This window comes from Entelurus aequoreus, linkage group LG28 (genome assembly GCF_033978785.1).
Source record: "Entelurus aequoreus isolate RoL-2023_Sb linkage group LG28, RoL_Eaeq_v1.1, whole genome shotgun sequence".
NCBI classification, from domain to species: domain Eukaryota; kingdom Metazoa; phylum Chordata; class Actinopteri; order Syngnathiformes; family Syngnathidae; genus Entelurus; species Entelurus aequoreus.
The window spans coordinates 3,540,791-3,556,676 of NC_084758.1; the positions used below are offsets into that span (position 1 = coordinate 3,540,791).

At 38.1% G+C, this 15,886-nt stretch overlaps 3 long non-coding RNA genes across 4 annotated transcripts; all 3 read left to right on the forward strand.

Annotated features, from left to right (window-relative positions):
- The first annotated feature begins 7,996 nt into the window (after positions 1–7,996).
- Positions 7,997–11,612, forward strand: LOC133644934 (uncharacterized). Of its 2 annotated transcripts, XR_009824855.1 has the most exons (5): positions 7,997–8,038; positions 8,301–8,372; positions 8,928–9,756; positions 10,726–10,984; positions 11,210–11,612. It is a non-coding gene; the product is annotated as an uncharacterized LOC133644934 (long non-coding RNA). The 2 variants fall into 2 exon arrangements; XR_009824854.1 differs by lacking the exons at positions 10,726–10,984; positions 11,210–11,612 and having other exon boundaries at positions 8,928–10,713.
- A 656-nt stretch (positions 11,613–12,268) lies between these two features.
- Positions 12,269–12,889, forward strand: LOC133644999 (uncharacterized). Its single transcript, XR_009824863.1, has 3 exons — positions 12,269–12,293; positions 12,677–12,766; positions 12,838–12,889. It is a non-coding gene; the product is annotated as an uncharacterized LOC133644999 (long non-coding RNA).
- Positions 12,890–13,979: 1,090 nt separating this feature from the next.
- LOC133644998 (uncharacterized) lies at positions 13,980–15,886 on the forward strand. The gene is made up of 4 exons (XR_009824862.1): positions 13,980–14,995; positions 15,095–15,216; positions 15,355–15,473; positions 15,586–15,886. It is a non-coding gene; the product is annotated as an uncharacterized LOC133644998 (long non-coding RNA).

A 15,886-nucleotide genomic window follows, 5' to 3' on the forward strand; every position in this document is an offset into this window, starting at 1 on the left:
GCTCTATGAGCTCGACGCATGCGCCGATGCATCGGTGTTGCCGGACCCATCACTATTCTGTACAATTGACCACTAAATGGTAACACCCCAATAAGTTTTTCCACTTTAAGTCCACGTTAATCAATTGATGGTAACTACAAATGCATGTCAAGTTGATCAACAATTCTCCAGTGCAATACCAGTACTGACATGAAGGCTAAAAGGGCATTAATCGGAGCCTTCAAAGAAAAAAAGTAACTAAATAGTTACTTTTCACAGTAACGCTGGTCGCCCCCGCGAAGGAAATACATTTTTGGCAGGCATTCACATTTTGCCACAACACCCCTAAAGGGACATGCATGGGTAAAGTCCTAGTTGAGGAATGTCTTCCACTAATGTTGAACAACTTCCATGTTTAAAGTCTTCCTTAGAAAAGGTAAGCAGGCACACATGCAGCAGAATGTGTGGCATTTTTTACAGCCAAAATATTGTGTCCAAAAAACACACTAACTCAGTGTCATGTTCTAAATCAGAAATAAAAAAATAAGACCGGGAAATATTTTCACACATTCATGAGTTAGTCACTCCTCTGTTACACAGAAATATCCTGCAGTTATCTTGCCATATATACAGTATGATTGCTGTGTGGATTTACTTGTGTTCAACAGGACGTTACACGGGTGGCACACGAGGTGATGGAGGACACCAGAGACATGGCGGAGTACAGGAGGCAGGAAGAGTCTTTGCGAGCGGACAAAAGAAGGCTGCAAGAACGGCTGCAGGGGGTCAGGGAAAACAAGAAAAAGGTCAAAGCTAAGATTCGCCAGGTTAAATTAAAATGTAAGGAACGTAGATTCTACAATCTGACATTACAATATTGTTGTTAAGTTTAAGCAATCTCTTGCAGTGGATCAGCTGCACACCCAATATGAGCTCTCCCAGCTGAGAAAAAGGTATGACTACTTGAGTGGGCTGATAATTAACTGTTTCATTTGTAACTTTTATTTTTGTATCTTACCTTAAAGGCCTACTGAAAGCCACTACTACCGACCACGCAGTCTGAGTTTATATATCAATGATGAAATCTTAACATTATAACACATGCCAATACGGCCGGGTTAACTTATAAAGTGACATTTTAAATTTGCCGCTAAACTTCCGGTTCGAAACGCCTCTGAGGATGACGTATGCGCGTGACGTAGCCCGGGGAACACGGGTATGCCTTCCACATTGAAGCCAATACGAAAAAGCTCTGTTTTCATTTCATAATTCCACAGTATTCTGGACATCTGTGTTCGTGAATCTGTTTCAATCATGTTCATTGCATTATGGAGAAGGAAGCTGAGCAAGCAAAGAAGAAAGTTGTCGGTGCGAAATGGACGTATTTTTCGAACGTAGTCAGCAACAACAGTACACAGCCAGCGCGTCTTTGTTTACATTCCCGAAAGATGCAGTCAAGATGGAAGAACTCGGATAACAGAGACTCTAACCAGGAGGACTTTTGACTTCGATACACAGACGCCTGTAGAGAACTGGGACAACAGACTCTTACCAGGATTACTTTGATTTGGATGACAAAGACGCAGACGTGCTACTGTGAGTATGCAGCTTTGGCTTCTAAACATTTGATCGCTTGACTGTATGTGCGCAACTTTTTTTTGTGTATGTACGTAACTTTTTTAAAATATATAAGCTTTATGAACCTTGGGTTAGGTGAACTGTCTTTTGGGCTGAGTGATTGTGTGTGTTCAGGTGTTTGAATTGTATTGGCGTGTTCTATGGAGCTAGGAGCTAGCATAACACGTACCGTACCGTACGTGCGCGTCACGTACGTAACTTTTTAAAAATATATAAGCTTTATGAACCTTGGGTTAGGTGAACGGTCTTTTGGGCTGAGTGATTGTGTGTGTTGATCAGGTGTTTGAATTGTATTGGCGTGTTCTATGGAGCTAGCAGAGGAGCTAGGAGCTAGCATAACAAACACGCAGGTGTTTTTATGCAGGATTAATTTGTGTCATATTAAATATAAGCCTGGTTGTGTTGTGGCTAATAGAGTATATATATGTCTTGTGTTTATTTACTGTTGTAGTCATTCCCAGCTGAATATCAGGTCACTCTCACAGCATCTTCCCTATCTGAATAGCTTCAACTCCCCACTAGTCCTTCACTTGCACTTTACTCATCCACAAATCTTTCATCCTCGCTCAAATTAATGGGGAAATTGTCGCTTTCTCGGTCCGAATCTCTCTCACTTCATGCGGCCATCATTGTAAACAATAGGGAACTTTGCGTATATGTTCAACTGACTACGTCACGCTACTTCCGGTAGGGGCAAGCCTTTTTTTTATCAGATACCAAAAGTTGCAAACTTTATCGTCGTTGTTCTATACTAAATCCTTGCAGCAAAAATATGGCAATATCGCGAAATGATCAAGTATGACACATAGAATAGATCTGCTATCCCCGTTTAAATAAAAAAAATTAATTTCAGTAGGCCTTCAAGTCCAAGTACAGAGCAGCATGTAGAGCACACTCCAGGCCTGAAGGGGCAACAGTGAGCACTGAGGGCTGAACATCTCCACCTGCTTCCACCAGATTGCTTTGATTGAATTCACCTGTTCACCTGCTCAGAGCACATGCTTCAACATGTTTGAGCGTCACTCCTTTTGACATGCTGCTAAGAGGAAGGAAGACAGCTCCTGTGTGGACTCAGAAGACGCAAGTGGTGAGGAAAGCGAGGGAAAGAAGTGCTTGTTTTGTACTGAGGAGAATGTTTCAAGAAGATCATTTCACTGATGTTTACTAAATTGTTTAGGTTGACTGAAAGTACATTTAAAAAGTTATCAGTGATATTTAAGTTTATTCTTATGATTAGGATGGATTGTTTATATTTAATTTCATTCATATTGTTGTAAATGTTTAAGTTTATTCTTAAATCTAGGCCCTATCAGTGGAAATTAATGTTCTTTAAACATTCTCCAGCCCTCGTGCGTCATTCATTGCATTGACAGATTCGTGAAAGTGGTTGAAATGTGGCGGTAATACGCCCTGATTTTTTTGTTAAATATACCCCCTTTTTTGTGTTTATATTATTGTTCCCTCAAGATAAGCTAGCTTTTATACAACAGATTCATAAAACATTCAAATATCACAAAACGTGAAGTCCCGGAAGTGACTTGCGTGTTAACGATGGCTTTTTTAACTTGTTTTTTAATTTAGATTTTTTGTTGTATCACTAAAACGTAGAATGATCAGTATCGTGGATTTATATTTTTGATGTATATAAAGGAATTTTTTAAAAAAGATTTATTTGCCATTTAAGGCTGCTTCCGGTTTCTGTGCGGTTTCAAAATAAATACTGTATTCTTAAGTAACGGTTGTTTTGTATGCAATATTCTATTGGAAATTGTTACTCGAATAAAGATCATAAAAATGAACTGTTTTGGCAGGAAAGTTATTACACTGATTGATCATATCTTTATAAATGTTGTAGAAAAAAACAAAATCAAGAGTGGATTGGTAGTTAATGATATCAGCGACCATCTACCTGTATTTTTTACTTATGAGTGCCAAATCAATGAGGGGGACTGTCAAGTCAACAGGGAGAGAGAAGAAACAGCCCACAAATATGTAAGGAAAAGATTAAGAACCGAAGCGACAATTGACATGTTTAGAAGCGACCTTCTTGAAAGGGATTGGATGGAGGTATATGTAGGAGAGGTAAATGATGCATATGAAGCTTTTTTAAATATATATTTATCACTGTATGAAAAACATTGCCCAAATATGCTATATAAACAAAAGGACAATTACAGTGAAACTCCTTGGATCACAAGGGGACTACAGAATGCATGTAAAAAGAAAAATAGACTTTACAAGGTATTTTTAAAATCTAGGACAAATGCAGCAGAAATTAAATATAAGGTTTATAAAAACAGGTTGACAACAATAATGAGACAAGCCAAAAAAGACTATTATAGTAACTTGTTAGAAAAAAATAAAGCCAATATCAAAGGAACATGGAACATATTGAAAAAGGTGATGGGAAGCACACCGGGACCTATCAGCCCGCCAAACCACTTTGTAAAAGAAGAAAAGATAATAAAAAATATGGACGAAGTGGCAAATGAGTTTAACTCATTTTTTGTAAACGTAGGTCCAAAACTAGCAGAAAATATAGAAAAACATGATGATGGGTCATTTCAGAATGGGTTGGGAGGTGGAGGCAGAGTACTTAAGTCAATGTTTTTGGGAGAAGTCAGTGAAAATGAAATTATAACAATTGTAAATAAATTAAAGAACAAAACATCAACAGACGATGATGGGTTAGATATGATAATTGTAAAAAAGACAATTGACTGCATCATTGAGCCTCTCTGCTATATCTTCAATCTCTCTTTCAATACAGGGACCTTCCCAGATAGAATGAAGGTAGCAAAGGTTATTCCACTCTTTAAAGATGGGGATAAGCACATGTTTACTAATTACAGACCGGTATCACTTCTGTCCCAATTCTCTAAGGTGCTTGAAAAAATATTTGTACAAAAATTAGACCATTTTATTGAAAACAACAAGTTGTTGAGCGAGAGCCAGTATGGATTTCGTTCAAACAGATCTACTGCCTCTGCTGTGATGAACATAATTGAGGACATAACAACAGCCACCGATAGTAAGAAATACACAGTAGGGGTGTTTATAGACCTTAAGAAAGCGTTTGACACAATCGATCACTCTATCCTTTTATCCAAATTACATTCATACGGTGTGAGAGGAATAGTTTTAGATTGGTTAAATAGCTACTTGAATAACAGACAACAATATGTACAATATGCTGCTAATACATCTGAAAATATGAGTATTAAGTGTGGAATTCCACAAGGGTCTGTTCTGGGACCGAAACTATTTATTTTATACATAAATGATATCTGTGATGTGTCAAAATTACTCAATTTTGTATTATTTGCTGACGATACCAACTTTTACAGCTCTGGACATGACTTAAATGAATTACTAAAGAGTATGGAACAGGAAATGGTCAAACTCAAAAAATGGTTTGACGTTAACAAATTATCATTGAATTTGAAAAAAACTAAGTTCATGATTTTTAGTAAGAGAAAAAAGCCTGAAAATATTGTACTGTCAATAGCTGGAACAAGCATTGAAAAAGTCTCTGAGATTAGATTTTTGGGAGTGATTTTAGATGATAATATTAGTTGGAAATCGCATATCTCACATGTTAGAAAAAAGATGGCTAAAAGTATATTTATATTAAATAAGGTAAAAGATGTATTAGATTATAAAGCAATGCGTACACTGTATTGTGCACTTGTACTGCCTTATATCAATTATTGTGTGGAAATATGGGGTAGTACATATAAGAGTAACACAAAGCCACTGTACCTCCTTCAGAAGAGAGCGATCAGAATCATACACAAAACAGGTTATAGAGAGCACACAAATGGATTATTTATTAGCTCAGGACTTTACAAATTTTATGAACTAGTTGAGCAGCAGACATTATTGGTTATGTTCAGGGCTAGTAGTCAAGAGCTACCAACAAATCTACAAAAAAATTTCACTTTAATAGAAAAAGAAGGAAGAAGGAAAGGGCACTTTAAGCATCAGCTTGCACGAACAACATCAAAACAAATGTTTACATCAGTGGTGGGAGTAAAACTCTGGAACTCTCTCCATAATGAAATAAAGCAATGTAAAAACACATTTCAATTAAAAAAAAGTCTTTAAAAACAGAACTATGATGTTATATGAGCACTGACAAAAGGGACGCAAAGGGAAAAATAAGGGGAAAAAAATAAAAATAAAAAATAAAAATAATAATAAACACACAAAAAAACAACGCTTACATTATCCTACATGACTGTAGGTATTGTATAGTCTAGCTTTCCTTTCATTTTTTTTTTTTTTCTTTATCGACATGCACTATGGATCCTTGGTTGAATGATCACATTGTTCTTAGCTTTGTTTGGTTTGAATGATACCTTGTTATGATAGCCTTGTTCTATTCAGTTTTGTTTGGTTTGAATGATTACCTTATTCTTTTTCAGTTTGTTTGGTTTGGATGATTGCCTTGTTCTTTTTCAGTTTGTTTGGTTTGAGTGATTGCCTTATTTTTTCAGTTTTTGTTTTGTTTATTTATTTTTTGTTCAACTTATCTTGCTTGTTTATTCTTTTCATTGATTGTTTGTTCTATTAATTTCTATGAGTGTGTGCACTGGGTAGGGGTACAAACTTGTAGTTTTTAGGCAACAATAACTTTTCTTGTCAACTGGGTCATACATGTCCTGTAGCCTTTTTTACTACTCTAGAGTCTACGCCCCTGGTGGGTGGGTGCGTGTGCCTGTGTGTGCATATGTGATATATTGTTTTGTATTGATTTGTTGCATTGGATGTTCTAATGCACTACCGGCAAAGAAATACCAAGAAAATGTTTCTTTTGTGCGAAGGGGCAGGAAATATAAGATTTTCTTCATCCTGTTCCTTTTCGACATGGCTGTGTATTGAATGCAGTAAGGTATGTGAGATTGTTGAAATGTTGTTGAAATGTACACATCCAAGTACGAAATAAATAAATAATTGCTAATTGCTAATTGCTAAAAATTAAAAACCACTGACCCATTGACGGAAGTGACGCACTCTTCGCGCATGCGTGGAACAACCACCAAACATTTCGAAAAATGCGACAGCTTCTCTACTCCAGAGTGATGCAAAGTTTTGGTTTTGGTGAGTGACTACAGCTTTATTTCCATGTATAAATTTGCTCGATAACCTATATCTCTCTTTGTAGCAACTTAGCACAACAGCTAGCGATAGCTCCTCGGCTAAAATCTCGCGTTTCAAACATTCATGTTCGCGTCAAATTTGGGCGATTACTATTGCATTATAATTATACAACATGTTTTTAAATATCCCCCTCATGTTCCCCTTTACTTTTAGGTAAGCTAGTTTTTAGACCACACGCTCATGAAATATTCTAACATAACAAAACGTGACGTCACAGAATGCCGTCAAAAAGGGGACGTTGTCTTCGCGCATGCGCGGACCCTGACTTATAATTACTGTTACTATAGTGAAGTTTTCGATGGATGGATATTTATTAGTAACCAACGAAAATGTATATTTTAAACAGGTCACAACATCAGAACTATATATACATATTTATATGTATGTGTATATATATGTATGTCTATGTGTATGTGTATATACCTGTATATATACAGCATAGTTTGTTGTCAAACTTGTTTTTTTATATTCAACAATATTACACATCCATCCGGTAGAACAAAACATGTCAAGTAAAGAAAATAAAAGCAAATACAAAGAGCATTTAAAAAATATGATACAATTTAAAAAAAAAAAAAAAAAAAAAAAAAAAAAGGTTAGAAAACTTTAATAAAGATATCTATTTAAGGGTTTTTGTAATAGTTTTCCCAGATTTAATTGATAATTTGAAACAGTTTAGCCAATTGGAAAATGTTTTTACTTTCAGAAATCAACATTTATACATAAACATTTTTGCTTTTAGCCAAATGTTGACAAACATGTATATGTTACTATCATTTACACAATAAAATAGATACAATTTGACGTGTGTGTGTACACCACTTCAGGAAAAACAACTTTGCTCTCCAAGTACCACCATAATGACCAACATTGAAATACAGTTGTGTAGTGGCCATAAGTATTCATTGAATATTTTTGGCCACAGTTTGAACAGTAACACTGTTTGCATATTTATGTCATTCTTTGTAGTTAGAGAATCACTGGCTTAGGGAATTGTGTAATACTATCATGAGGTGATTGTACATTAAAATGTGGTCCTAAATAAAGAGTGTTCTAGTACATGTGTGTGATTGTGCTGCGTTTCTCTCTCTAGGATTACCTGCTAGTCCAGGAGCCAAAGGTGGACCTGGAGTTAAAGTAAGCACTATTCAATCAAACTTTTTACATTATGCACTTCACTTTTAACCACTTTTTCTCTTGCTAGGACGAGCCTGATCCCAGAGGTCATGCCGGCATGTCCGGTGACCCTTGACCTTTGGTAAGTACCTAAACAAATCCAGTGCTTATCGATTAGACTGTTTGTCTACTGCACACCTGAAATGACTTATTACTATAGGGCGAGCCTGGGGTTCCTGGTCCCAAGGTAAATACTTGAGTCAATAACACGGACTCCAGGTACTCACCTCATACGTGTAACTGCAGGGAGACCGAGGTCAGCGCGGTCCAGTGGCTCCACAAGGAATAGTGGGAAAGACTGTGTTGAAAGTACAATACTTATTCATTGTTCTCATATATGACAGGGAAGCAAAGGAGAGAGAGGAGCGATGGGCGTTCCAGGTGCTCAAGGTCTGAGTGGAACCAAAGGAGACAAGGTATGTGGTGAAAGAGTCCACCAGGGGGCAGTGTTTACTCAGGAGTTAAATACAAGTCATGCAGGATGAAATATTTCTGTCCTTGTAGTGCTTCAGTACTTGGGATTTATTCTGAAGATAGTATATTTCATCAGTATTTATCAATACTTAGCATTTCTTGTAAAGATAGTATAACATGTGTTTCTGTCCTGGTAGTACATCATTATGCTGTCTTTTAAAGTTGGTATATTAGAAGTATTTCTGTCCTTGTAGTGTAGTACATTAATACATACACTTTCTTGGAAATATAGCATGTTTCTATCCTTGTACTGTAGTACATCAATACTGCTAAATATAGTATATACGTATGTATTTACACTTTCTTCTAAAGATAGTATATTATATAAGTAATTGTGTCCTTGTACTGTAATACATCAATACTGCTAAATATAGTATGTACATATGTATTTACACTTTCATCTAAAGATAGTATATTATATAAGTAATTGTGTCCTTGTACTGTAATACATCAATACATACTTTCTTCTAAAGGTAGTACTGCCCCTCTGTCACTAGGTGTCCCCCAGGGTTGGGTGCTTGGTCCACTTCTCTTCATTGTACATGCTCCCCCTCGGTAACATCATCCGCCGCCATCACCTCCAATTCCACTGCTACACAGATGATGTCCAGCTACATCTCCACAAAATCTCTCCACCCTGACCGACTGCCTCACTGAAATCAAATCATGGCTGCACTCCAACTTCCTCAAACTCAACTGACAAATCTGACATGCTCATCGTGGGCCCCAAATCCCTCACCAAAACTGCTCACAACTCTACTCTGTCCCCATCCACTCACATCCGCAACCTCGGAGTCATTCTGGACAATAAGCTCTCTTTTCAACACCGGGTCAACCACATCACAAGAACTGCTTTCTTCCACCTCCAAAATATTGCCCGTCTCCGTCCATCCTTCTCTGCCGCTGAAACCCTGATCCATGCCTTCATCACCTCCACACTTGACTACTGTAACGGCATCCTCTACGACTCATCTTGCAAAATTCTCAAACTCCAATACATTCAAAACTCTGCCGCCCGCCTGCTCAGCCACACCCGCTCCCGTGAGCACATCACCCCAGTCCTCCAGAAACTCCACTGGCTCCCCAGTCCTCACCGGATCCACTTTAAATCCTCGTCCTCACCCACAAAGCCCTCCACAAGCAGGCCCCCTGCTACCTCACCAACCTGCTTCACCTCCATACCTTCACGCAGCCTCCGCTCCTCTGATGCCAACCTGCTCTCCCCACCATGCAGAACCAAGCTTCGGACCTGGGGTGACAGCTTTCTCCATCGCTGCTCCCACCCTCTGGAACACTCTTCCCAAACCCATCCGTGACCAGTGTTGGGTTAGTTACTGAAAACTAGTTACTTTATTTCAAAAGTAACTCAGTTACTTACACCAAAAAGTAATGAGTTACTGTGAAAAGTAACTATTTAATTAGTTCTATTTTTCTTTCTTTTTCTAAAGCTCCCATTAATGCCCTCTTAGCCTTCATTTCAGTACTGTTATTGCACTGGAGAATAATACAATTTGTTGATCAACTTGACTTTTTGATTGATTGAAACTTTTATTAGATTGCACAGTACATATTCCGTACAATTGACCACTAATTGGTAACACCCCAATAAGTTTTTGAACTTGTTTAAGTCCACGTTAATCAATTCATGGCATGCATTTTTATCTTCCTTTTAACATAATTAATGAAAAACAGTGCAACATCAAAAGACACTTCTCCTTTCTTTAAACTTGGACCAATGACCAATAATAAAAACCAAGTTAAAGTGCAACATAAGAAGGCACATCTTCCTTGAAACATAGGTAGTGAAATAAAGCCTCACATCTGGAGTGATGCTGCTGTCTTCCACACTTGGAGTCATGGATTGTACAATCCTTGTTTTCAGTGGCAGGATCATTGACACAGATGGTGAAGTTTCAGTGCTCAGTAGAGATGGAACAGTTCTGAGGGGTTTAAGCACCTGGAGGACCTCCTCTGCCACTCTCAAGTCATCATCAGACAGGTTGATGATGTCTGACATTTGTCTTCAGGGTGTTGTGGGTCAATGCAGAGTATATAGCTGCCTGCTGCTCCAACATATCACAAATTGATTAACGTGGACTTAAACAATTTGAAAAACTTATTGGGGTGTTACCATTTAGTGGTCAATTGACCACTGATGGATGGAATATGTACTGTACTGTGCAATCTACTAAAGTCTCAATCAATCAAAATCATACTTGAGCAGAGTAGACTTCTTTTATTTTTCTGTTTTTCGGCTCATCTTTCAGGCTCTCTGTCCTTTCCTGTCCCGCTCAGCATCTGCTGCAAAGCTTGACTTGAAATGTACGGAACGTGGATCAGCTGCAGACCAACCAAGAGCTCTCCCAACTGAAAAAAAGGTATGACGACTTGAGTGGGCTGATAATTAACTGTTTCATTTGTAACTTGTATTTTTGTATCTTACCTTAACTGACACTTGTATTTCATCTCCGCTGCTGGCCGCTCGTCGCTGGCTCCGCCGCTCCCTGCGCTGCAATTCACTCTCCAAGCAGAAATACTTTTAATTTCAGTTAAGGTAAGATACAAGTTACAAATGAAAGTTAATTATCAGCCCACTCAAGTAGTCATACCTTTTTCTCAGTTGTGCGAGCTCATGTTGGGTGTGCAGCTGATCCACTGCAAGAGATTGCTTAAACTTAACAACAATATTGTAATGTCAGATTTAGAATCTACCTTCCTTACATTTCACTTCAACATTGCGAATCTTGGCTTTGACCTTTTTTTTTTTTTCTCCGCGCAGGTGTCCCTGACTGCATAGTGGGTGTCCCTGACCCCCTGCAGCTGTTCTTGCAGCCTTCTTTTGTCCGCTCGCAGAGACTCTTTCTGCCTCCTGTACTCCGCCATGTCTCTGGCGTCCTCCATCACCTCTTGGTGGAGCCGTGTAACGTCCTGTTGAACACAAGTAAATCCACCCAGCAATCATACTGTATATATGGCAAGATAACTGCAGGATATTTCTGTGTAACAGAGGAGTGACTAACTCATGAATGTGTGAAAATATTTCCCGGTCTTATTCTTTTATTTCTGATTTAGAACATGACACTGAGTTAGTGTGTTTTTTGGACACAATATTTTGGCATTAAAAAATGCCACACATTCTGCTGCATGTGTGCCTGCTTACCTTTTCTAAGGAAGACATTAAACATGGAAGTTGTTCAACATTAAAAATGACAAAATCACTTCAAGTATGGTTTTATTTTCCTATGTCAACAGTGTTACTTTTCAAACTGGAGTGTTACTGTGGCCTAAAATATGTGTGTGTATACAAACCCCGTTTCCACACTCTTAAAAGGAATGTGTTGGAAATCCACACATGTTTTGTGTAATGATTTCAACAAATGTGTTAAATCACAGGATTTTCCTGAGGGTAAGTAACACAGACATTCTACACAACATTGTGTCATGAGCTTTGACAATCAGCTGGGTGGTCATAGAGTTGGGGACAAAACAAAAAAAGTCCCGCCTTTTCTGTGATCTACGTGGCCATCACCGCCGGACCTCTGCGACTGTATCCGTCTTAATGAAGGTAAGCATATTCCAGTCTACTTGCACGTTGTTGTATCTTAAAGGGTGTAATAGTGGTAGTTTTGCTGGGAATGTGTGACTGTAACCTGCTGACAAGATGTAAAGTTGTGCACGTGCAAATGAACTGCTGATGAACAGCTAGCCATATTGCTAGCTATACTAAACCTCCATTATTATTATTTTAGGGCTCTTTCAAATAGTAGCCTGGTTATGCTGTGTACATAATGTTGGTTAATGGCTGAATTAATGTTGGCTTTATTTTGCAGGTTTGTTTCCACAAGTTAGCTAACATTACTAAGGTAAGATTTGATAAGAAGGTCTCCACAGTATCAATTAAACTGTTTGACTAAACTGCACTGGTTGACTTAAACTATTCATGCTTTCTTTTGGGTATGTTATCTCAATTTTAAATGACCTTTTTTAAGTTTAATCTGTCCATATGTTGCATAGGTATTAAAGGCCATTTCCAGTCATAGTCAATGTTTCAGAAATGAAGTCACCTATGACATGTAAACATATTTGCACTGGACTAATAATGGTTCAAAATGTCTTAAAATGTAGCTTGTTCTAACTACTGTATGTGTATTATAATCTCTTAGGCTATAATTAAATGATTATTATTTTACACAAAGTCCTTCCTTGGAGTTGTATTGAATTAGTTGTGTTTGTCTGTACATTTGAGTTTGTACACATGTAGAAGAATGGCTTCTCCCAGATGTCTCACAAGTCCTCCTGGATGGCAGAGACATTTTCAAGAAGACTTCCACTCCTGGTAAAGTCAAGGACATTACACAGGTGTGTACATCAAAGCAGAAATGACCAGAATTCTGCATTTCTGCTCAGATTTGAATGAATTCATTGACACTGATGTGAACTGCCAAGTTGAAAACATGGATACATTCCAAATTGTATTCAAGTCCATTCAATGAGATGTTTGGTATGTCAGTGCCACTGCTGTCACCACACAGGAAATGGAAGTACAGCAGGTATGTTTGTTCATTTAAGGCAGCTCACTAAACATAATCATCTGTTTAGTGAGCCTATGTGCCTTTTATTTGTAGTATTATCCCAGTGCTTACATCAGGGGTGTCCAAACTTTTTCCACTGAGGGCCACACACTGAAAAATCAAAACATGCGGGGGCCATTTTGATATCTTTTCATTTTCAAAACCAATACAATATCCACTTTTTTATTTTTTTTTAACCTTATTGGCTCCCGCAAGTTAGATCCTAGGGACGCAGAAGGGTTTCAGTCTTAAAACGGGTTTAAAACAAGTTTTATTCATATATTTTTTTAAATTAAATGCTTGAATCTGTAATTCAACTTCAGGTGTAAAATATATACACACACACTTCATGAGCTTTTTGTCAAAACCCTATTTTTTGGGGGCAAATATACAATATTTTTCCCAAAAAGATTTTCAAAGTGGAATATTTGATGTGAAGTAATTGGATCCCTAACTAGGTCAATAATTAATAGCAACATTGATTAGAATTTATTATTTTACATTTTTTAGCAAAGACAGGTGTTTTTTAATTCCACTAAAATTCTTAGGGATCCAAAAGTGCCCCACTCATGTTTACATTTAACACTTAAATCTCTATCAGCTTCAGATAATATATAGTGTAATTAGCTTTGTATGTTTGTAATAACAATTTATATAATTAACTTTTTTTTCATGTTTTGTATGTCCTTTTTTTCCTTAAGTCGGTCAATAATTCATAGCAACATTGATTTTGATTATTTTGTGAGAAATTGTAAAAACAAATTGTGTTATTAGAGTGAACATTGCAAAGTTTTTCTCCTTTCGTTTCACCCATTTGCTCTTTTATTCCACTTTTAATGTTTTCAAACATTTTTTTAGAATGATGGGCCGGTAAAACATTAGCTGCGGGCCGAAAATGGCCCCCGGGCCACACTTTGGACACGGCTGGCTTAGATGAAGTGTTAATATCTCTACACTGGTTGAAATAAAATAGTGGACTGTTCCTTCACACTTCAACAGCAGCCAGTGATCTTCATCCTGACACTGCCAACACTCGCCTCCAACTAAAAGATCCCAGGATTTTTGCATTCTACGAGGAGAGTGGGAGAGCGGCCGTGCCAGCAACTTGAGGGTTCCAGGTTCGATCCCCGCTTCCGCCATCCTAGTCACTGCCGTCGTGTCATTGGGCAAGACGCTTTACCCACCTGCTCCCAGTGCCACCCACACTGCTTTAAATGCAACTTAGATATTGGCTTTCACTATGTAAAGCGCTTTGAGTCACTAGAGAAAAAGCGCTATATAATCAATCAATCAATGTTTATTTATATAGCCCTAAATCACAATTGACTTCACTTACATAAAAATGGAGAAGGGTACTGGTAACAACTGCCGTCAGTTGTAAGTAGACATTTGTCACTTATTTTGAACTACAGGACGTCTAATGTTATGTCCAATGTTAATGTGTCCTTTTTCTTCTTCATGATGTTTTTCCTCAGTTATCCAGTAAGTGCGGACAAAAAACTTCTCGCCAGAACCATGTGACACTTTACCCGTCACTTAACATCAACATGGAGGACGAAAATAAGGATATGTAAGGGAATGTTAAGAGTGAGAAACACACATTACTTGGATTGATTGTGACAGTAGCTCATTAGATCCCAGTTTTATTTGTGTTGTAAAGGAACACGTCTATGATCCAACATGCCACGCTGGCTTTCTGGAAGGTAAGCTGAGGAATATCCGCCAAACGAAGGGATGATTGCTGCCGTTATTGCAGAAGGGGTGGCTCATCTGAAGTCACTGTTGGACTTGAAGAAGTTACAGAAAGTGATGAGTCTGTCCAAGAATGGATAACTGTGATCATAAGGATGAAGCCTAGTCCGGAGAACCTTTCTTCCATCAAGATGGGTAAGGACAAAACCTACTTCCACCCAAGATACTGGATATCTAATCAGTCACCTACTCTGGCAGAGATTGTTGAGAACTACCCTCGTTTCATTGATGTACCATATCTGGTAAGTCAGTAAATGTAATCACCACCTGCACTCTCAAATGGATTTGCATATAACCTTATCTAATCACCCTTGTCTTGTCCTGTTGGTAAACCTTAACAGATCGACAGTTTGAGAAGATGTTTCCATACAAGACAGACATCTTTCTACACAAATGGGACCAAAGTTGTTGAAGCTGGCTGCTCTTGAAGGAAAAGATGAACCACCAGAAGCTGAGAGTGCTGGTAATGTTTAGTTTATTTATGGAGGATTATCATGCCTTTTTGTGTCATCTTCCAAAGACTCCCCAAGTTGACACACATTGAACCTTACAGTGTCACATGTCAGTGATATAAACTGTGTATATTTGTCTATTTGTACAGAATGAAGGTGCTGTAGAGCACTGAAGATGCTCACACATGATCTGCCCCCTACTGGGTCAAGAAGATCTATGGGATGGACAAAATGCAGCATCAAGTCAGTGCTGTCCTACATTGAACAAGTAAGAATATCTTAATTTGTGATAAGAATATAAAACAAGTGAGATATCTTAAGTAAATAATTCATAACTTGTAAAGATGATGTAATCACATGTGTTGCATACACTGTTTTAGCCAGGAAGAAGCTTCCATGACCTTCTACAAACCACTGACCCTGCTCCAGTGATGCAACCTGGTCTGGTGAGCATTGGACATTGCAGCACAACATCAACACAATATGTCCTCGTGGCTGCCCATGTCATTCCACTCCAGGAAGAGGGTCTCACCTGCAGTCTGGACTAACTCTTCAAATTGTATTGGGCTTGTAACCTTGCCTGCTTGGTAAAGTAGGAGTTGTTGATTGAAAAAATGGCAGCCTGTGGACATAAGTGGACCCCGACTTAAACAAGTTGAACAACTTATTGGGGTGTTACCA